The sequence below is a fragment of the Bufo gargarizans genome, chromosome 4 (assembly GCF_014858855.1).
Source record: "Bufo gargarizans isolate SCDJY-AF-19 chromosome 4, ASM1485885v1, whole genome shotgun sequence".
NCBI lineage: Eukaryota > Metazoa > Chordata > Amphibia > Anura > Bufonidae > Bufo > Bufo gargarizans.
In genome coordinates this window covers 157,207,940-157,232,484 of record NC_058083.1, presented here as the reverse complement: position 1 = coordinate 157,232,484, position 24,545 = coordinate 157,207,940, and positions in this window count along the sequence as shown.

Sequence of the window (24,545 nt, the reverse complement as noted above, 5' to 3'; positions counted from 1 at the left end):
GTGTGGAGTTGTATAATGTTATTAAAGTTGCTGGGGTGGGGGCGAAGCCTAAAATATTATGAGACCAATGCTTTAGATCCTAGCAATGTCCCTCATAGCTGCCATCTGATCTATGCAGAAACAACAGCATTTAATGATATTGGCACATAGGGCCATTTAACCTCCCAGATAAGTGATACGCTCGCCAGATGGCACCTCTAATTAGTGGTGTATAAATCATGAATATAAAATATTACTTTAAAGCAATTTCATTTATAAAAGTAGAGCTTTATCGATATTTCTCACCCGCAGGTAAGACTACCTAGGTGCTGCAGCGAGTTGCTAGGCAACAGTTCCACTATACTCTGCTGCTCACTTCTCCTTCCCAATGCCAGATGTTAAATGACTGTACTGTAAATGAAAAGCGTTTGATGTCAACATTGATGCAGTTACAGCAAGCAAGAGAATGGGAGAATTACAAAATGATAGAAACCCTTTAGATGTACAAAGGTGTGTATGTGACAGAGATACCAAAGCTGATATATGTCAGAGACAGAGCTTCTGGGCAATTTTCAGTTTTAAGGCACAGAAAATATATTTAAAATTAATAAGGTCCACTGTAAAGCTACATCAAGTATATTGCATGGGGGACACTGTAAATTCCCATTGTCACCTGATGATTTTAATCATGTGAAGTGTGATTACTGTGCCTCAATATTCTCCGAATGCATACAATATAAGCATTTTTATACAAGTGCTAAGCACAATTATATTTATGTAAGCTGAACGGGGCGGGCTAGGAATTTAAAGTGGCCCTGGAAAAAAATACTAAAAGTGGCCCGTTTTTTACTTTGATGGAAGGTAAGACCTCAATACCATATTGTGACACCTTATAACACCCAAATAGAGCCAAATACCACAGTCCGTCACAAAATACTGCTGCAAACAGCACAAAAACTTCCACTGGCCGGCTGTGAGGAGGGCCCAGGCGGTCCCCTTCGCATCGGCCCACCGGGAAATTTCCCTGTAAGGTCTATGGACAATGTGCCCCTGGAGCTTAACAGGGGTTGGGCTACAATCCCTGATAAGAGAGAAGTGTGATGGAATTCAGAACCAGAAACAATGTAAAAAGTAAAAAAAAAAAAAACATAAAAAAAAAACTATGGGGCACATTTATTAGGACTGGCGTTTTAGACACCAGTCTTAATAAGCCCTATAGCTGGCGCTGGATTTCAGAAGTTATGTATAGGTGCTGGTCTCTCCATAACTTCGGAATATCCACCGCTGATTCTAAATGTAAGACAGCTTCCTTGCTGTCTTACATTTAGACCATTTTCTACACCTAAACTATGCATACAAAATGATGAATGAGATGCGCCTGTCTGTCGGCCCCGGCCACCCTGTAAGACGCACCTAGGTTTTAGGAGGAAAAAATATTTTTCAGCAGACCCCCAATGTTAATCAGACTTCAGAATAGACCCCTGATGTTAATAAGTCGCCCAATCAGACCTCAGATCAGACCTCCATGTGACTGACCCTTATTCAGACCTCAGATCAGAGCTCAATAAGTCCCCAATCAGACCTCCATGTGAATGACCCCTATTTAAACCCCAGATCAGACCTCAATAAGTCCCCCAATCAGACCTCAGATCAAACCTCCATGTGAATGACCCCCAATTAGACCTCCATAAGTCCCCCAATCAGACCTTCATGTGAATGACCCCCATGCTCAGATCAAAAACAACTTACCTCTCCTGCTCTGGACGTCACCGCTGCTCCTTACAACTAGTGCTCTTCTTCTTGCCGCGTGCTGTGCTGTGAAACAACGTGCACAGTGTGAGGTCACAGCGCGCTAACATCCTCATGCTGTGCGCAGTCACAGCACAGTGAGCAGCCGAGGACCAGGAAGCGGTGAGTACAGAGCCGGGGGAGCTCTGCTTTCACAGCTTCCTGGTCCTCCTGTACTAATAAGAGCTTCCATAATAGAAGCACTCATTAGTATTAACCCCATAAGACACAGTGACATTTTCCCCTCACTTTGGGGGAAAAAAGTGCGACTTATAGGGCGATAAATACGGTAATATGAGTGCACCTAGATGATGGGGTTAATTGCTTCAAAATTTTGCACATCTAGATTTTGAAAAATTATCTGTGCCTAGCTCAAAAAGTGGTGTGGTTTGTCCGAAAAACATCAACCACTGTGAAAAATGTGATGCGTGTCTAGACAGCCTGTCTAAATTATGACTACTATAGGCTCAGTAAATCTACCCCAGTGTGTCCATAAATAGTAGTACAATGTTAGTAAGTGACAAGTTCTCTGGAGTATTCTAGAGTATGGTTTTTTATTACAGTGCTTTTCCAATTCCAATCCTCTATTACGCCTGATAGAAGTTTAAGAAGAAAGGTACAACTGGGTGTTACCAGATGGGGGGGGGGGGGTGTCCTCTCATAGTCTTTAAATGATATAACTAGAGCCATGGCTAATTCAATTCATTTTTATTTATTTTTTCAGAATACTGAAACTAGGGAAGCTGCTAGCTACAATTTTTAGCAAGAGGACACATTCAATGTGTTCACATTTCCCGGAATTTCTATGACTTTAGGTAAAAATACTCTTTACAAATGTTCTTTCTCAATGGAATAAACAAGGACACTGGACTTGGCATGTAATATAGCTGGAAATCAATACGCCCCCTGAGTATTACTTTAGCTATAATATGAAGCGTAATTGTAAGTTCAGATGCCTAATGTAATAACATAACCGTGCACATTAATGACATATCCAATAGACATGATGTCCCTTTATCCAAAGAAATGTTCTTATTTTGCATAATAACACAGATTTAAGTACGTGTCATTCAGAGGAAGATTAAGTGGCCCTTTAGCACAGAGGGGACTTGCTGTACTTACCGTGACTCCATAAAAAGGGATTGTCCCACAGAAAATATTCTACTTTTATTTTTCAAACCAGCACCTGGATCTGAAGACTTTTGTAATTCAATGCAACTAAAAATGTAGTATAGCCACTGGGTTATTCAGTATAGCTCATTATTAGAGATGAGCGAATCGAAGTTGACGAAGTGGAATTCGATCTGAATTTCAGGGAAAATTAGATTCGCACCGAATCCGAATTTACTGGTGCTTCGTGGTAATAATTCAAATTTTTTCCTAAAATGGCTGCTGCACGTGTTAGGACATGGAGCAAGGAACTTTGGGAACGAGGGATCACCCACAATGCCATGCATGCAGCCAATCAGAAGCCAGCCAGCCCCTGTGATGTCACAGCCCTATAAATAGCGAAAGCCATCTTGGATTCAGCTATTTTCCAGTGTACTTAGTGCAGGGAGAGATGTCAGAAGGCGCTAGGGACAGTGGTAGAAAAGACTTTACAACTTTTATTTTGCTGTATAGAAGTTCAGGTAAAGGTTAGGGAGTAGGGATGAGCGAACTCGAACTGTATAGTTCGGGTTCGTACCGAATTTTGGGGTGTCCGTGACACGGACCCGAACCCGGACATTTTCGTAAAAGTCCGGGTTCGGGTTCGGTGTTCGTCGCTTTCTTGGCGCTTTTGTGACGCTTTCTTGGCGCTTTTTGAAAGGCTGCAAAGCAGCCAATCAACAAGCGTCATACTACTTGCCCCAAGAGGCCATCACAGCCATGCCTACTATTGGCATGGCTGTGATTGGCCAGAGCACCATGTGACCCAGCCTCTATTTAAGCTGGAGTCACATAGCGCCGCCCGTCACTCTGCTCTGATTAGCGTAGGGAGAGGTTGCGGCTGCGACAGTAGGGCGAGATTAGGCAGATTAACTCCTCCAAAGGACTTGATTAACTGATCGATCTGCAGCTGTGGATCATTGAGCTGCTGATCCTCAATTGCTCACTGTTTTTAGGCTGCACAGACCGTTTGTCAGTCTCATTTTTCTGGGGTGATCGGCGGCCATTTTGTGTCTTGTGGTGCGCCAGCACAAGCTGCGACCAAGTGCATTTAACCCTCAATGGTGTGGTTGTTTTTTGGCTAAAGCCTACATCAGGGTGAAGCTGTCACACCAAGTGCATTTAACCAGCAATAGTCTGTTCATTTTTTGGCCATATACAAAATCAGGGGCAAGCTGCGCCTGTCACCAAGTGCATTTAACCCTCAATGGTGTGGTTGTTTTTTGGCTAAAGCCTACATCAGGGTGAAGCTGTGACACCAAGTGCATTTAACCAGCAATAGTCTGTTCATTTTTTGGCCATATACAAAATCAGGGGCAAGCTGCGCCTGTCACCAAGTGCATTTAACCCTCAATGGTGTGGTTGTTTTTTGGCTAAAGCCTACATCAGGGTGAAGCTGTCACACCAAGTGCATTTAACCAGCAATAGTCTGTTCATTTTTTGGCCATATACAAAATCAGGGGCAAGCTGCGCCTGTCACCAAGTGCATTTAACCCTCAATGGTGTGGTTGTTTTTTGGCTAAAGCCTACATCAGGGTGAAGCTGTCACACCAAGTGCATTTAACCAGCAATAGTCTGTTTATTTTTTGGCCATATCCCAGTCTAATTCTGTCACTAAATCCATACCGGTCACCCAGCGCCTAAATACTAGGCCTCAAATTTATATCCAGCTAAATCTGTCCCTAGTGCTGTAGCTGGGCGAGTTATTTAGTGTCCGTTCAAGCACATTTCTTGTTCTGGGTTGAAATACAATTCCCAATTTAGCAATTTCATAATTTAGTGGTTCCTGCTATATCAGAGCTATTTGAAATCTATCCCAAAAAGGGTATATAATATTGAAGGTGCACATTGGGTCATTCAGAATAACTTCACACACACCCGCTACTGTGTATTTCCAAGTCTAATTCTGTCACTAAACCCATACCTGTCACCCAGCGCCTAAATACTAGGCCTCAAATTTAAATCCCTCTAAATCTCTCGTTACCGCTGTACTGTTGTTGCTGGGCAAGATATTTAGTGTCCGTCAAAGCACATTTTTTGTTCTGGGTTGAAGTACAATTCCCAATTTAGCAATTTCATAATTTAGTGGTTCCTGCTATATCAGAGCTATTTGGAATCTATCCCTAAAAGGGTATATAATATTGAAGGTGCACATTGGGTCATTCAGAATAACTTCACACACACCCGCTACTGTGTATTTCCAAGTCTAATTCTGTCACTAAACCCATACCTGTCACCCAGCGCCTAAATACTAGGCCTCAAATTTAAATCCCTCTAAATCTCTCGTTACCGCTGTACTGTTGTTGCTGGGCAAGATATTTAGTGTCCGTCAAAGCACATTTTTTGTTCTGGGTTGAAGTACAATTCCCAATTTAGCAATTTCATAATTTAGTGGTTTCTGCTATATCAGAGCTATTTGAAATCTATCCCTAAAAGGGTATATAATATTGAAGGTGCACATTGGGTCATTCAGAATAACTTCACACACACGCTTCTGTGCATTTCCAAGTCTAATTCTGTCACTAAATCCATACCGGTGACCCAGCGCCTAAATACTAGGCCTCAAATTTAAATCCCTCTAAATCTCTCGTTACCCACCGCTGTACTGTTGTTGCTGGGCAAGATATTTAGTGTCCGTCAAAGCACATTTTTTGTTCTGGGTTGAAGTACAATTCCCAATTTAGCAATTTCATAATTTAGTGGTTTCTGCTATATCAGAGCTATTTGAAATCTATCCCTAAAAGGGTATATAATATTGAAGGTGCACATAGGGTCATTCAGAATAACTTCACACACACGCTTCTGTGCATTTCCAAGTCTAATTCTGTCACTAAATCCATACCGGTGACCCAGCGCCTAAATACTAGGCCTCAAATTTAAATCCCTCTAAATCTCTCGTTACCCACCGCTGTACTGTTGTTGCTGGGCAAGATATTTAGTGTCCGTCAAAGCACATTTTTTGTTCTGGGTTGAAGTACAATTCCCAATTTAGCAATTTCATAATTTAGTGGTTTCTGCTATATCAGAGCTATTTGAAATCTATCCCTAAAAGGGTATATAATATTGAAGGTGCACATAGGGTCATTCAGAATAACTTCACACACACGCTTCTGTGCATTTCCAAGTCTAATTCTGTCACTAAATCCATACCGGTGACCCAGCGCCTAAATACTAGGCCTCAAATTTAAATCCCTCTAAATCTCTCGTTACCGCTGTCCTGTTGTAGCTGGGAAAGTTATTTAGTGCCCGTCAAAGCACATTTTTTGTTCTGGGTTGAAGTACAATTCCCAATTTAGCAATTTCATAATTTAGTGGTTTCTGCTATATCAGAGCTATTTGAAATCTATCCCTAAAAGGGTATATAATATTGAAGGTGCACATAGGGTCATTTAGAATAACTTCACACACACGCTTCTGTGCATTTCCAAGTCTAATTCTGTCACTAAATCCATACCGGTGACCCAGCGCCTAAATACTAGGCCTCAAATTTAAATCCCTCTAAATCTCTCGTTACCGCTGTCCTGTTGTAGCTGGGAAAGTTATTTAGTGCCCGTCAAAGCACATTTTTTGTTCTGGGTTGAAGTACAATTCCCAATTTAGCAATTTCATAATTTAGTGGTTCCTGCTATATCAGAGCTATTTGAAATCTATCCCAAAAAGGGTATATAATATTCAAGGTGCACATTGGGTCATTCAGAATAACTTCACACACACGCTTCTGTGCATTTCCAAGTCTAATTCTGTCACTAAATCCATACCGGTCACCCAGCGCCTAAATACTAGGCCTCAAATTTATATCCCGCTGAATTTGAATACAATACATTGGGCCAAATAATATATTTGTTGTTGTGGTGAACCATAACAATGAGAAAAACATCTAGTAAGGGACGCGGACGTGGACATGGTCGTGGTGGTGTTAGTGGACCCTCTGGTGCTGGGAGAGGACGTGGCCGTTCTGCCACATCCACACGTCCTAGTGTACCAACTACCTCAGGTCCCAGTAGCCGCCAGAATTTACAGCGATATATGGTGGGGCCCAATGCCGTTCTAAGGATGGTAAGGCCTGAGCAGGTACAGGCATTAGTCAATTGGGTGGCCGACAGTGGATCCAGCACGTTCACATTATCTCCCACCCAGTCTTCTGCAGAAAGCGCACAGATGGCGCCTGAAAACCAACCCCATCAGTCTGTCACATCACCCCCATGCATACCAGGGAAACTGTCTCAGCCTCAAGTTATGCAGCAGTCTCTTATGCTGTTTGAAGACTCCGCTGGCAGGGTTTCCCAAGGGCATCCACCTAGCCCTTCCCCAGCGGTGAAAGACATAGAATGCACTGACGCACAACCACTTATGTTTCCTGATGATGAGGACATGGGAATACCACCTCAGCATGTCTCTGATGATGACGAAACACAGGTGCCAACTGCTGCGTCTTTCTGCAGTGTGCAGACTGAACAGGAGGTCAGGGATCAAGACTGGGTGGAAGACGATGCAGGGGACGATGAGGTCCTAGACCCCACATGGAATGAAGGTCGTGCCACTGACTTTCACAGTTCGGAGGAAGAGGCAGTGGTGAGACCGAGCCAACAGCGTAGCAAAAGAGGGAGCAGTGGGCAAAAGCAGAACACCCGCCGCCAAGAGACTCCGCCTGCTACTGACCGCCGCCATCTGGGACCGAGCACCCCAAAGGCAGCTTCAAGGAGTTCCCTGGCATGGCACTTCTTCAAACAATGTGCTGACGACAAGACCCGAGTGGTTTGCACGCTGTGCCATCAGAGCCTGAAGCGAGGCATTAACGTTCTGAACCTGAGCACAACCTGCATGACCAGGCACCTGCATGCAAAGCATGAACTGCAGTGGAGTAAACACCTTAAAACCAAGGAAGTCACTCAGGCTCCCCCTGCTACCTCTTCTGCTGCTGCCGCCTCGGCCTATTCTGCTGCTGCCGCCTCGGCCTCTTCCTCCGCCTCTGGAGGAACGTTGGCACCTGCCGCCCAGCAAACAGGGGATGTACCACCAACACCACCACCACCACCTCCGTCACCAAGCGTCTCAACCATGTCACACGCCAGCGTTCAGCTCTCCATCTCACAAACATTTGATAGAAAGCGTAAATTCCCACCTAGCCACCCTCGATCCCTGGCCCTGAATGCCAGCATTTCTAAACTACTGGCCTATGAAATGCTGTCATTTAGGCTGGTGGACACAGACAGCTTCAAACAGCTCATGTCGCTTGCTGTCCCACAGTATGTTGTTCCCAGCCGGCACTACTTCTCCAAGAGAGCCGTGCCTTCCCTGCACAACCAAGTATCCGATAAAATCAAGTGTGCACTGCGCAACGCCATCTGTAGCAAGGTCCACCTAACCACAGATACGTGGACCAGTAAGCACGGCCAGGGACGCTATATCTCCCTAACTGCACACTGGGTAAATGTAGTGGCAGCTGGGCCCCAGGCGGAGAGCTGTTTGGCGCACGTCCTGCCGCCGCCAAGGATCGCAGGGCAACATTCTTTGCCTCCTGTTGCCACCTCCTCCTTCTCGGCTTCCTCCTCCTCTTCTTCCACCTGCTCATCCAGTCAGCCACACACCTTCACCACCAACTTCAGCACAGCCCGGGGTAAACGTCAGCAGGCCATTCTGAAACTCATATGTTTGGGGGACAGGCCCCACACCGCACAGGAGTTGTGGCGGGGTATTGAACAACAGACCGACGAGTGGTTGCTGCCGGTGAGCCTCAAGCCCGGCCTGGTGGTGTGTGATAATGGGCGAAATCTCGTTGCAGCTCTGGGACTAGCCAATTTGACGCACATCCCTTGCTTGGCGCATGTGCTGAATTTGGTGGTGCAGAAGTTCATTCACAACTACCCCGACATGTCAGAGCTGCTGCATAAAGTGAACGCTTCCGGCGTTCACATCCTGCCGCTGCTCGCCTGTCTGCGCTACAGCGTAACTTCGGCCTTCCCGCTCACCGCCTCATATGCGACGTGCCCACCAGGTGGAACTCCACCTTGCACATGCTGGACAGACTGTGCGAGCAGCAGCAGGCCATAGTGGAGTTTCAGCTGCAGCACGCACGGGTCAGTCGCACTACAGAACAGCACCACTTCACCACCAATGACTGGGCCTCCATGCGAGACCTGTGTGCCCTGTTGCGCTGTTTCGAGTACTCCACCAACATGGCCAGTGGCGATGACACCGTTATCAGCGTTACAATACCACTTCTATGTCTCCTTGAGAAAACACTTAGGGCGATGATGGAACAGGAGGTGGCCCAGGAGGAGGAGGAGGAGGATGAGGAAGAGGGGTCATTTTTAGCACTTTCAGGCCAGTCTCTTCGAAGTGACTCAGAGGGAGGTTTTTTGCAACAGCAGAGGCCAGGTACAAATGTGGCCAGCCAGGGCCCACTACTGGAGGACGAGGAGGACGAGGATGAGGAGGAGGTGGAGGAGGATGAGGATGAAGCATGGTCACAGCGGGGTGGCACCCAACGCAGCTCGGGTCCATCACTGGTGCGTGGCTGGGGGGAAAGGCAGGACGATGACGATACGCCTCCCACAGAGGACAGCTTGTCCTTACCCCTGGGCAGCCTGGCACACATGAGCGACTACATGCTGCAGTGCCTGCGCAACAACAGCAGAGTTGCCCACATTTTAACCTGTGCGGACTACTGGGTTGCCACCCTGCTGGATCCACGCTACAAAGACAATGTGCCCACCTTACTTCCTGCACTGGAGCGTGATAGGAAGATGCGCGAGTACAAGCGCACGTTGGTAGACGCGCTACTGAGAGCATTCCCAAATGTCACAGGGGAACAAGTGGAAGCCCAAGGCCAAGGCAGAGGAGGAGCAAGAGGTCGCCAAGGCAGCTGTGTCACGGCCAGCTCCTCTGAGGGCAGGGTTAGCATGGCAGAGATGTGGAAAACTTTTGTCAACACGCCACAGCTAACTGCACCACCACCTGATACGCAACGTGTTAGCAGGAGGCAACATTTCACTAACATGGTGGAACAGTACGTGTGCACACCCCTCCACGTACTGACTGATGGTTCGGCCCCATTCAACTTCTGGGTCTCTAAATTGTCCACGTGGCCAGAGCTAGCCTTTTATGCCTTGGAGGTGCTGGCCTGCCCGGCAGCCAGCGTTTTGTCTGAACGTGTATTCAGCACGGCAGGGGGCGTCATTACAGACAAACGCAGCCGCCTGTCTACAGCCAATGTGGACAAGCTGACGTTCATAAAAATGAACCAGGCATGGATCCCACAGGACCTGTCCGTCCCTTGTCCAGATTAGACATTAACTACCTCCCCATAACCATATATTATTGGACTCCAGGGCACTTCCTCATTCAATCCTATTTTTATTTTCATTTTACCATTATATTGCGATGCTACCCAAAGTTGAATGAACCTCTCCTCTGCCTGTGTGCTAGGCCTAAATATATGCCAATGGACTGTTGCAGTGGTGGCTGACATGAAGCCTGATTCTCTGCTATGACATGCAGACTAATTCTCTGCTGACATGAAGCCAGATTGTCTGTTACGGGACCTCTCTCCTCTGCCTGGGTGCTGGGCCTAAATTTATGACAATGGACTGTTGCAGTGGTGGCTGACGTGAAGCCTGATTCTCTGCTATGACATGCAGACTGATTCTCTGCTGTCATGAAGCCAGATTGTCTGTTACGGGACCTTTCTCCTCTACCTGGGTTCTGGGCCTAAATTTATGAAAATTGACTCTTACAGTGGTGGGTGACGTGAAGCCTGATTCTCTGCTATGATATGAAGACTGATTCTCTGCTGACATGAAGCCAGATTGTCTGTTACGGGACCTTTCTCCTCTGCCTGGGTTCTGGGCCTAAATTTATGAAAATTGACTCTTACAGTGGTGGGTGACGTGAAGCCTGATTCTCTGCTATGATATGAAGACTGATTCTCTGCTGACATGAAGCCAGATTGTCTGTTACGGGACCTTTCTCCTCTGCCTGGGTTCTGGGCCTAAATTTATGAAAATTGACTCTTACAGTGGTGGGTGACGTGAAGCCTGATTCTCTGCTATGATATGAAGACTGATTCTCTGCTGACATGAAGCCAGATTGTCTGTTACGGGACCTTTCTCCTCTGCCTGGGTTCTGGGCCTAAATTTATGAAAATTGACTCTTACAGTGGTGGGTGACGTGAAGCCTGATTCTCTGCTATGATATGAAGACTGATTCTCTGCTGACATGAAGCCAGATTGTCTGTTACGGGACCTTTCTCCTCTGCCTGGGTTCTGGGCCTAAATTTATGAAAATTGACTCTTACAGTGGTGGGTGACGTGAAGCCTGATTCTCTGCTATGATATGAAGACTGATTCTCTGCTGACATGAAGCCAGATTGTCTGTTACGGGACCTTTCTCCTCTGCCTGGGTTCTGGGCCTAAATTTATGAAAATTGACTCTTACAGTGGTGGGTGACGTGAAGCCTGATTCTCTGCTATGATATGAAGACTGATTCTCTGCTGACATGAAGCCAGATTGTCTGTTACGGGACCTTTCTCCTCTGCCTGGGTTCTGGGCCTAAATTTATGAAAATTGACTCTTACAGTGGTGGGTGACGTGAAGCCTGATTCTCTGCTATGATATGAAGACTGATTCTCTGCTGACATGAAGCCAGATTCTCTGTTACGGGACCTCTCTCCTCTGCCTGGGTGCTGGGCCTAAATTTATGACAATGGACTGTTGCAGTGGTGGCTGACGTGAAGCCTGATTCTCTGCTATGACATGCAGACTGATTCTCTGCTGACATGAAGCCAGATTCTCTGTTACGGGACCTCTCTCCTCTGCCTGTGTGTGTGCTGGGCCTAAATATATGCCAATGGACTGTTGCAGTGGTGGCTGACGTGAAGCCTCATTCTCTGCTATGACATGCAGACTAATTCTCTGCTGACATGAAGACAGATTCTCTGTTACGGGACCTCTCTCCTCTGCCTGGGTGCCGGGGCCTAAATATCTGAGAATGGACTGTTCCAGTGGTGGGTGACGGGAAGCCAGATTCTCTGCTATGGAACCTCTCTCCAATTGATTTTGGTTAATTTTTATTTATTTAATTTTTATTTTAATTCATTTCCCTATCCACATTTGTTTGCAGGGGATTTACCTACATGTTGCTGCCTTTTGCAGCCCTCTAGCTCTTTCCTGGGCTGTTTTACAGCCTTTTTAGTGCCGAAAAGTTCGGGTCCCCATTGACTTCAATGGGGTTCGGGTTCGGGACGAAGTTCGGATCGGGTTCGGATCCCGAACCCGAACATTTCCGGGATGTTCGGCCGAACTTCTCGAACCCGAACATCCAGGTGTTCGCTCAACTCTATTAGGGAGGAATCATTCCACAGTATTGAAGCAGAACAGGGTTCAGTAGTCGAGTTTACAGCTTTGGTAAGGCTACTTTCACACTCGCGTTCGGTGCGGATCCCTCATGGATCTGCACAGACGGATCTGTTCAGATAATACAACCGTCTGCATCCATTCAAAACGGATCTGTTTGTATTATCTTTAACATAGCCAAGACGAATCCGTCTTGAACACTATTGAAAGTCAATGGAGGACGGATCAGTTTTCTATTGGATCTGTCCCCATTGATTTACATTGTAAGTCAGAACGGATCCGTTTGGCTCAGTTTCGTCAGACGGACACCAAAACGCTGCAAGCAGCATTCTGGTGTCCGCATCCAAAGTGGAATGGAGACGGAACGGAGGCAAACTGATGCATTCTGAGCGGATTACCGGGCTGTAGGCTCCGCCCACAGAGGACAGCAGCGCGATCTGTGCCTGCAGGCTGAATGGTGGAGAAGGAAGAAGTCTTCCTGCTTTACCATTCAGAGCATGGCTAGGCTGAAGGAGGGGAGGAGTGTGGGGAGCTGAGTGGTGAGTGACAGGACCCAGCTCCCTGCTCTCCAGCAATAAGCGCTTCCATCTGTATTGATGGAAGCGCTCATTGCTTCTGGCCTCTGGCAGCTATGCTGTGGGCCCCGGCACTTGCCTGGGTATGCCGGGTGCTGACGTGGGCCATGGGGCTTATTAGTCATTGTGTGGTGAAGTGAGAAAACTACGGCACATTTTGGCGTGTATTAGTGGCACAAAAAAATATATTATTTGCCAATCAGTGGTGCAGTTATATGCTCTAAAGCCCTTTTTGGAGTGCATTAGAGGGAAAAAATAAGGGCCTATTTGCCATTCAGCAGTGCAGTTATATGTTTTAAAGCCCTTTTCAGCGCGTATTAGTGGCAGGGCGGGCAGCCTTCACCTCCAACTGCTGGCCCTGTGCGCTGGGGAAATCTCGAGCCGTTCAGTATTCGGTGCAGGAGCAGTGATGAAGCCGAATACTGCATGGAACATCGCAGGCGTGAGATTTACACTGCAGACAGGGCCGGCAGTAGGAGACCAACGCTGCGTGGCCCTGTCAATCTAGTGTAGCAGGGAGAACGGAGCCTCTAGGAGCAGGGGCAACCCCCCCCCCCCCTTCTCCTAGAGACTAATTAGCATATTATAAAGATTATATTTCTGGAGTAACGGGGGCATAGATAAAAGTGGGAATAGACTAGTTAGGTTCAGCTGACATTAGCCCATCGCTAATGGCAGCTAGTTTAATAGGGTTAATTCTGGTGAGAGAAACCCTTTAATTAGTGTACACACAGAGTACAGATATAGGCTTCATGCACACGGCTGTTGCTCAGCCATTCTGCGCATATTGCGGACCTGCTGTTTGCTGTTGCATGAAGCCATACTCTCTGAGGATAGGGATATCTTCACAGAGCTTGGGATCCGCAATCTGATGTCTAAGAATCCTAGTTTTCCGTTCCACTGATTCAGAAGCCAGTTTTGTATGACACGATAGTGGGCCTGAGCCCATTCTACTGAGGGGATACAGGAAGTTAGTAGACCCAAGAGGCTCATTGCCTCTCTTATAGAACATTCCCTTTTTGATTGGAATCTTCTGACTTTCTGTTTGAGGGACTGGATTTTGGCCTAGGGGAGAAAGGTCTTTTGCTTTTGTGAGTCCAGGGTTACACCTAGAAAATTCACGCTCGTAGAAGGATGTAGAACAGATTTTGTCCTGTTTACAATCCAGCCCAGCTCTGACAGACAGGACAAGAATATTTCTAAGTGTGGTAACAAGAGTCTCGTCGAGTCGCCTATGACTAGGAAATCGTCCAGGTAAGGTACTATGTTGAGTCCTTCCTGTCTCATAGGGGCTACCATCTCTTTTACCAGTTTTGTGAAAAGTCTCAGGCAGAAGAGATCCCGAACGGGAGGGGTGTGAACTGGAAATTAAGAATCCGGTTGTGTAAGTCGTGAACTGCGAATCGCAGAAATCTCTGATGGTTGGGATGGATTGGGATGTGATAATATGCGTCCTTAAATCGATAGAGCACATGACTGCTATCATGTTTATTAGGGGGATAATCGACTTCAGGGATTCCATCTTGAATTTCCTGTACAGGATAAATTTGTTCAAGTGTTTTAAATTTATTATTGTGCGAAAGGATCCTTCTTTCTTACTAGGAAGAGAGTTGAGTTGAACCCCTAATTTAACTGGGAAACCGAAACTGGAACCACTACTCCCTTTTCTACTAGTTCCCGGATGCCTAAAAGAATGTTTTGCTTGGAATACCTGGGGTCTACATTGGTGATGACGAATCTTGTTGGGGGGATAGATGTGAATTCTATTTTGTATCCCGACTGGATGATTTCCAGAGCCGAGGTTTTTTTGTCGTTCTCTTCCAGGGACTGAGGAAGTCTCTTAGCCTCCCCCTGACTATGGCGTCATTGTTTGTCGTCAACGGTAATGAGTGAAGAATTTCCTCTGTGGAGGTTTTGTTCTTTAAATGGTTCTCCAGTATGTTCAGCCATAAGGACATGGATCTGGCTACAGACGTGGCCAGTATATTAGTTTTAAGCCTGTACATGGAAGCCTCCCATGATTTTTTTAGAAGAGCATTTGCAGCCAGTCTCAGGGGGAACACGTGAGGTTCACTGCGGACCAATGAGGGGCCAAATAGTATAACACACAGCTCATCAGTTTACTCACGGTTAGCAGAAAGCCTCCCTGGGCTGGCAGCACATTGTTGAGGTGGATAGCACGAAATCCTCCGGGGCACGCTCTGTGATAGGAAGCATCAGCCAAAATGGTGGTTGAGGTGCCCTTGATGTTAGGGGTGTTTAGGGTGCTTGAGTGGCTGAGTCCTTTGATGTTTTTTGTAGTGACGCCAGTACCGTTAATGGTGGTACAACCATAGGTAGTAATAATGAGGTAGACAGTGGTAAGATGCAACTCACAACTTTTACTTTGGATGTCTTTCAGTTGCAGCAGTACAATTATGCAGTCTCTAGATGGTACAGAGTTAATTCTGCAAATCCACTGTTTTAGGCTTGTCAGGTTTCTTGGTTTTTGGAGCAGTGGGTTAGGTTTACCTGGTTCCCTTAGATGTGTTGGATCTTATTCCTTGACTTTCCCTACAAGCTAAATATTTCTAGACAGGAAAACTCAACTGTCTCTTAGAAGGTTGGTGTGGCTGCCAGAAGCTATAAACCTCCACCATGCAAAGGTGTCTGTGGCCCTTAATAATGGCTCTTATCACCGACGAATTCCTAGGAATGCTTGTTTCTTTTACAGGGAGGAAGACTCTTCTCCTACTGGTCAGGGATGCAAGTCTATAGTCCGGCCACAGAAGGAAAACGCTCTTCTGCGCCTAACATCTGAGTAAACACCTTCTAGCGAAGTTGGCTCCACTCACTAATCTGTGTTGCGAAGTCTTCACTCTATCTTTCCTCCCACTAATTTGATCTGACTACCTCAGATCTGCTCTCTTCTGACTACATTTTTAACTCTCTAATCTCAACTGCCTCCTGGTCTCAACTCCTCTGTCTCACTAGACCTCACCTGAGTATATATAGGAACTGAACTTTATCCCCATCTAGTGGCGGGATGTATAAATTACACCTAATAGGCCTGTTAACAGGGATTTTGCAGATACATAAATGCAAAATCATACATTACAACATACAGTAAAAAGTGCTTTTAAGCAGTGCCCACACACACGTAGTGGGACGCTGCACATCCGCTTTACGTTCCATGGCGTCCTTAAGCTGGGCCGCGTCTTCGAATGGCAGGGCGGTCTTTTTATTTACTTTGGCCACCTGAATGTCAACCTTTGTAATTTCATCAAATAATTTGGACTGTGAAGGGTCAAATACTAGGCGATTTTTTAACTCTTTAGATATTCCTAGCCTTTTCTCTGGTTCGGACCATTCCTCTAGAACCATGTCTCTAATATTTTCATTTATAGGGAACACTCTTGCCCTTTTTACTCGCAGTCCCCCGAACATTTCATCCTGGATTGAATGGGACCTGGGGGCCTCCTCAATCCCCATAATGGCACGGACCGCTTTTAGCAGGTCATTTATCTCATCCGACGAGAAGTAAAATTTTCTATCGCCCTCCGAAATTTCTCCTTCGGAAAGGGAGACATCTCCTTCCCAAGTTTTGGAGGAGGAAGCCTCGTCCTCCATGTAGTCTGAATCGGAAAAGGCTGGAGCTTTTACTCTTGGGCGTTTAGGGGGTTGAGGATGGGGAAGGTCAGATACCCTTGACCTGGCTGCTCTCAGCTCCTCCTGTACCACTGAACGGATACTTTCTGTAAGTGAGGGCTGTTCCTGGCGGATTACTTCCGAGATGCAGTCCTTGCATAATTTTTTAGCATATCCCTCAGGTAATTTTTTGAGCAAGTTAAGCAACGTGGAGGCTTTTTAATTTTTTTCTGTGCCTCTTTTATCTGGGGATATAGAAAAAAGAATGGAGGAGAGCCATCAGAGAAATACTTTAAGAAAGTAGTATGTTAGTAAAAATTGGGGGTCCCACCAGGGGAACTTACAGAGGGCAAGATGGGGGCATTGAGTTCCATAGAACCCTGCAGCCCAAGACCCAACATGCTGGGAGTGCCAGTGGAAACTGGTACTTACTCAGACCTCAGATCAACGTCTGCCATGGCTTGCCCGCTTTTATCTGCCTTCCGTCCCAGCGATCTTCCGGGTTGGGTCACATGACCGGAACCCGGAAGTGACGTAAATTGTCCTCGGCGTCGGCGTGCGTGCATGCCGGCCCCTACACTGGCCGCCCCACCGGGGAAGAGGAGGAACTATGCGGCCCGGGAGCAGGCTCCAGATAGACCGGAACGAGTCCTCCCGATATCCCAGCATAAGCACGCGGCTGGCGGCGGACTGGGGAGCCCTGTATGGAGCTAAGGTAATACCAGGAGACCGTCCTCGGATCCTCCTGGAGATGAGAAAAAAACTAAAAAGAAGGATAATTTCCTCTTCATCTCCCTGGCGCGCAGGGAGACTCTTCTCCGCCCCTGGCCTCAGTAGGGACAGGAAGACTGAGTATTGGTGGTGGGAGGGGGAAATTTAACCTCTTCTCTGTTCCTGCCCCTACAGAGGTCATGGGTCAATCTCCTGTGTGGCCGTCATGGTGATGAAATGGAAATATGGAATGCAATGTCATGGTGAACATACTCTTTGAAAAAAAAAAGAATATATTCCTTCAGTAATTGAAGTACCTCTGGACACATCATACATATCCCAGCATGCCTTGTAGACGCTTTCAGAGTTTCCTGAGTTGTAAACCAATTATTGCAGGACTGCTTTTCATTTATTCTAATTACAGGACAACTAGTCCCTGTTCCTTAAGAATCCTGACAGAGCATTCTTCTGCTTCTGGGGACATACAAATAATATGGAAAGATATCCTCACAGCCCTTTACATTTATTCTTTGAAAGCAAAACTCTGCATTTTATGAATTATTCACAAACTGCCAAAGATAAATGTTTCAACTTCCACATGTAAATGAAAAAAGGCACCCCGGAGCCTTCAGCCCTTTTTTAATAGTCTGTTTCACATTGAACACTTCCTTTGGGGTTATTTCTTTTATAAACGAGCTACCACTAAGAGTATATGTAAATGATGCCAGTTACATAAAAGCTCAATGAAAAAATGACTATCATGTATTCATTTAAAAGCGTGCATTATTTATTTGCATGCATCAGATCACTGAGTCAAATGTAAAGAAACATTGAAAACAAACAATTTACATATATGAGATAAAGTTATTCTTCGCTTACCAATAAGCACAATATGCAAAACCATGATGTTTCCGAGAACTGAGGGTCCATTAACCCCTTAACACCATATGATATACATGTACGTCATAAGCCTTAAGGGCTAGCATGAAATTGGCTCACGTGCTGAGCTTGCAATGTGCATGGCAGGTGTCGGCTGTATAATAAAGCAGTGACTGGTCATTTCACCTCCCTGATGCCGCTGACATCTGGAGGGTTAGACAAATGGAGCAGCCTAAAATCTACACATGGGTTTGTATTACTTCCTACAAAAAAAGGTAGGCTCAAAATATTCACTAAACCACCAGATGAGTTATGTTAGAGGATGTAGTGTTCAAAATGGGGTCACTTTTGGGGCTGTTACATTGTTCTGCAAATGCTCTACAGGAGTGGAATGGGCCCTCTAATCCAGCTAAAATTGTGTCCTCTAAGCCACAGGGTGCCCCTTTCCATTTGGGCCCTAACAAATTAATGAGCTACAGTGGAGATATTTATGAGCAGAGGAGAAATGAAAAATAAAGTTGGGGTTCAATTTCATGTAATTCTGTAGTAGCCATAAGGTCCCCCTTTACTTTCAGACCTTCTCATTTGTCCAGGCAGTAAACTACAGGAGAAACATGGCAACAGATATTAGGGTGCATTTTCTTGTACTGGGTATCAAATGTATGTCTTATAAATAACGCATTTGCTGAGAAAAATATAATTTTTACATTGGATGTGCATTAATTCCTGTAACACAATATGGGCTCAAACTACTCACTATACCCATAAAAGGATACCTTAGGGAGTGTAGTTTTCAAAATGGGGTCACTTTTGGAGAGGCTGCATCATTTTGATTAAAGGAGAAACAGGGAAAAAATCTGCTGATGCATTTCCTTAGTTTCTTGTACCATGTATAAGAAATACATCATATAAATGACACATTTCAAAAAAGAATGTCAAGTTTGAATTTTTCACACCAGCATTGTATAAAAAAGCTGTGGGTTCTAATTCCCTATGCCCACTGTTCAATACCTTGAGGGGTGTATTTATTTGTTAATGGAATCCTTTCTATGACTTTAACAATTTTCTGGTACCTCTGATCTTTTGCAAACAAGAAATCAAATTGAATTTCAAAATAAAAATAAAAAAAATCTACTTTTTTAAATGTAACCTTTGTAATTCATTAAAAAATTGCAAATATTTTAATTACATTGCTAGCAAAATAAAGTAGACATATGGAAGAATGCATTTCATAACAAATTAATACAGTATGTACATGACTAAGAGGTAAAATTAGGGATGAGCGAATCGACTTCGGATGAAACATTCAAAGTCGATTCGCATAATACTTTGAATACTGTACGGAGCAGCCGAAGTTGTCACTTTGCGAAGTCTCACAAGACTTCGGGTAATAACTTAAAAAAAAAAATTCTACTGTTAAAACCCTTACCTTGGAACCGAACCCGAGTTCAGGAAAAGCTTTTCAACAGTAGAACTAATTTTTTTAAGTTATTACCTGAAGTCTCGTGAGACTTCACGAAGTAATAACTTCGGCTCATCTGAGCCAATTCACGCTAATACAGTACGGAGCTCGCTCTGTACGGTATTCAAATGAACTTTTATGCAAATCGACTTTCATCCGAAGTTGATTCGCTCATCCCTAGGTAAAGTAGTTCCCAAAATGTATTTACTTTTTGTATTTTTTCAATATGGGCTCTGTTAGTTAAAGGGTTTCTGTCACCAGAATTAACCCTATTAAACTAGCTGACAATAGCAATGTGCTAATGTCAGCTGAACCTAACTAGCCTATTCCTACTTTTATCTATGCCCCGTCACTCCATAAATATAACTGTTATAATATGATAATGAACCTCTAGGTGCATGGGTAGCGTTGCCCCTGCTCTTAGAGGCTTCTGTTCTCCCACTTCTGGCCACGCCCTGCTACACTAGCTTGACAAGGCTAGGCAGCCTTCACCCCCAACTGCTGGCCCTGTGCCCTGGGGAAATCTTACTCTGTTCAGTAGTCGGCACAGGCGCAGTGAGGAAGCCAGTAGCTGGTGAGCGCCCTTCCCTCACTGCGCCTGCGCCGAACACTAAATGGGACGACGCAGGCGCGAGATTTACACGGCAGACAGGGCTGGCAGTAGGAGACCAGTGCTGCCGGGCCCTGTCAATCTAGTGTAGCAGGGAGAATGGAGCCTCTAGGAGCAAATCTGTCAAATCTGTCACATATGATATCTACAGTACATATGGCAATATGTCTAAAACATCAGAGATGATGAGACACTAATTCACTTACGTAAGTAAATTATATTAACCTGTTGTTGAAAAAAGGAGCAAAAATTATTTACATAACGGAACAGAAAAAAAAGTTATGGCTTTCAAAGACGCATGTATTAAAAAACGGAAAATGCGACTCATCAGGAAGGAGGGTTAATGGCCGATCCTGGTTAACCTACATATTTAGATTGGACTGTAATGATGTATAAGCGAGCCATAGATTTAGTGATCACAAACCCTGAATTAAAAAAACGTATAGAATATTATGATTAAGTTTTTCTCCAATTTGTTTGCACCAATTTTGTAAAGTAGGGGACAGACGATATTTATCCAATATTCACATTAGTCAGTGTTCTGTAAGGCAGCTCTAATGTTAGAGAGGACAGGCTCATGCTGCTCAGGATGAAGGAAAAGTCAAACTTATTAGTATTAGTCATTAATTTCACAGCCCTGCAGCCTTTTCCAGAGATCACAAAGAGTACTGTATCCTGATTCCTGTGAATACACTTGAGACAATCTCTGCCATTCTGTATATAACATGAAGTCTCTCAGTGAAGGACACCTGACTTAGCTCCAAGCCCATCTGGCGTAGGCTATGCCAATAGACATAAACATTTTTCTAACACAGTCTTAGGTGGAATCCATCCCAGAGGTGTTAGCTTCTGATAAATTGATTATATTTGTTCCTGCCCTAAGAAGTTTATGTATTTTCTAGTGTGACTTTCCTCGAGCTTTATCATTAGAACTATATATTGTAGCCTGAATTTAGTATCACACATTTTGGAGGAGGATGTCACATGTAGATCCTTGTAGTTAACTGCAGAAGCAATGTAAAGAAGGAAACAGACCATTTCTGTCAAGAAAGATTCATGCTCCTTGTTTTCTCGGCACACATTCTCAGTATGGAAAACATATATCACCCTGAGGATATTTACAACTACAACACATATAGTACCAGTATCATCTAGTCTGCCCGTGTACAATACGCCATTATATTGAGATCATTTATTTATTCATATTTGAGGGATCTTAGTTCCAAAACAATTGGACTGGAATGCCCGGTAACCTGGCCTCTGGCAGAATTCTGATAATATCTTTACTGCCATTTTCAACTTCCAATCCTAAAAGTACACTATTGATGGAACTTTGGTAGGTACGGACTGCTCAGCATTGAGTAGAGTAAAATAAAATCTCAAACATGCATGCAGGAATTGGAAATGGGTTCATTTTGCATGGAAAATGTAAACCACAGCAAGATAGAGTAATGTAATAGTGGTAATAGAGCAGTGACTCCTATTTGTCGCTATCTTTAATCAAAACTTGAAATTGGGAGATACAAGTGTTAAAGTGGTTCTCTTGCCGCAATGATTTTTATCTGTATTCAGTACCCCAGACACTGCCTATTTTGCCATATATACCTGTTTTTCACGTCAGCACATTCTTTCCCCTGTTCTAGGCATCATGCCTCCTGGCAGGATGTTCACATGCAAAATGTCCTGTTTTCACCAGCGTCCTAGAGAGTTTTCTAATCAAATACCATGCACGCTTTGTTCTGTAATGTTTCATAGGTCTTGCCTTGCGTGCCACACTGTTCCTGCCGTCTCCATTCGAGTTAGGAGGAATAAGCCCAATGAAACATTAAAGAGCAAAATCACCATTTTTTGTTCATCTTGCGATCTGAAAGGATTTCTTGTGGCAGTGTCAAAGCAAAAACAAAAAGCTTTTACAGACACAAGCCACTAATCTAGTGTGATAGGGACACTATAAGCAGAGTATAAGGAGAGAACAGGGAGATATATTTGAGTTTATTTTAGGGACTTTGATCAGGGAAAGCATATATAGAGATTAAGGGACTGGTCACTCAGCGTTGAGTGTTTCATACAGCTTGATGGCAATTAGTTCTACATTACATACCTGCAAGAAAATCATTTTTTTTCAGTATAAACAGACAGACAGCTTTTTTTGGATAAAACAGTTTCTACATAGACCTATTGTCAGCACCCCAATAGCATAGATTCTATTGCAAACGCTGAGCAACTGCACATTTTTTGAAATAAAAACAATTTAAGGGCTATGTACACCTTTGTCGCATTTTTCTAGTTAGTGAATTATTGCATTGTACTCATTATGAGCTAAAAGTCATTTTTTCAATTGGTCTTGACTCTTTATTTTAAAAATATGGAGTCCTTTTCTCTGCTGCCTTTAGGAAACTTATGCTGAGCGCTCAGCCTTGTTGGAAGATAACTACTGGGGGAGAACATGGGCTGCTCCTTGTAATTATTTCTGTACGGCAAGGTGCATAGATGAACAAAAGGATTTAATGAGAAGTTGTTTCTATTTTTTTTTGTTTCATCCCTTTTTTCCTTCTTTTGTTTATTTAAAAGAATTGTGGTATGTTGTTTTTTCTTCTCATCATGATTATAATGGGTTTTATCTTGACACATTATGCAGATGAAACATAAATAAATAAAATAAAAATTTATGGAAATCATTACGCTAATAGGAACAGAGCTTTGGGCATATTGGTGTCACGGATGGTGCTGCAGAAAACTAGAAGACACAAATAAAGATCCGACTGACTTGATCCCAAACTAAGGAACATAAGGGTGAACCCTATAAAAGCCCTAGAGCTCTCCCTGACTGCTCAGTCCATGCAAAGATTTATGATAGATAATTGCATGCCCTTGTACCTAGACTGTGTGACACCTGAAAACCCCATAATAGTGAGGGGAAACGACCACCGGCTCCCTACACTTAATACGGAGGGAGTCAGGGTCACCTGGGATCAAGCCAACAGGAAAACACAAATAAAGGAACAGACTTACTGAGGAACCAGCAGTTGCAGCATCTAGCAGTGAGAGCAATCGAGGAAGTTGTATAAACCGCAAAGTGATGCAGTATGGGAGGGGATATAAAGGGATGCAATCAGTGCAACTAGATGACAGCTGAGAGAGGGAAACGAGATGACAAAACGAAACCAAAACAAAAGAACCTTAAGCAAGAGGTACTAAAGAACGTCTGTCAGAGCTTCTCAGAGATCTGGCAGTGACAATTGGAGGACATCTATGAAAGATTTTCAGCCATATTTGCACTATAATTTGCTTTTTTACGTTTCTTGACACTTTTCTTAAGTGGGGGGAAGAGCTTAGCAGGAGGGGCGTGGCTTAGCATGGCCCAGCAAATTTACTATACACGTAACTTACACCAGAAACTGGCGTAAGTTATATCTCAAGTCTACGCCAGCTCTTAGCTAGCATAGATTTGAGTTTCTGAAGCCAGAGTACCAGAGATTTGTCTAATTTATTAAGAGGCATTTGCCTCCAAATAAATTAGGCGCATCTTTCTCGAGCTCTAGGGGATCAAGCCTGGCATATGGGAACATCTTGATAAATCTCCTCCATTGTGTTATGACCAAGTAGACAAAAGTGTCAAGTGTATGAGAGCAAACAGCTTTCAAAAGAGGCCTCATGTGATACCTGCTCCTACCTGCTACATTTTGAGAAGCCATTGAAACAAGAACACTTCCCATCATGTTTAATTTCCTGGGAGCTGGATGTAGTAAAAATGCTGGACAATATGAGTCAGGAGCTCGTGTATACAATTAAGAGGTCTTATTATCATCCTATTCTTAGAATTGTGCTATCAGGGTAGGTAGCATAAGGTAGCAGTGATCATGAAGTACAGTAGGAGTTTGGACGCAAAGTCATTAGGAGAGATTATTATTATAACCTGGGAAGTTTCCATGACAATTGACCAGTAGCTGCATTGTTCTCAACATTCACACCTCTAGTAGACTGACTTTGCCAGTGTTGGAGACATTATATGAGGTGCTCCTGCACAGCGGAGTGCACACATTAGTTTTAGTAGAACAGAAGGTACTGAACGATCTAGCAGGATAATACAAAAATCTTTTTTCTTGTGGTTAAAGCACTAATAGAACAACCTGCTAATGGCAGCAAGCTCTGTTTGCCATTTGTGAACTCTGTCTTGAAAAATAATGTAAAGATGTAGAGTGTTTGAGAAAACCAATATTTGTACTGAAAAATCAACAGAGAAATATTCATAAGGCTTCATGTGACAGAAGCCACCACAAAGGTCTTTGGTAAATTGCTTTTTTTTTTCTTAAATACGCTGTGCGACGTGATGATAAATCCGCACCCTACCCAATGCACAAGAAAAATGACAGTGACTTTTCATTATGCTGAAGGAACGAGGCGCATCTAT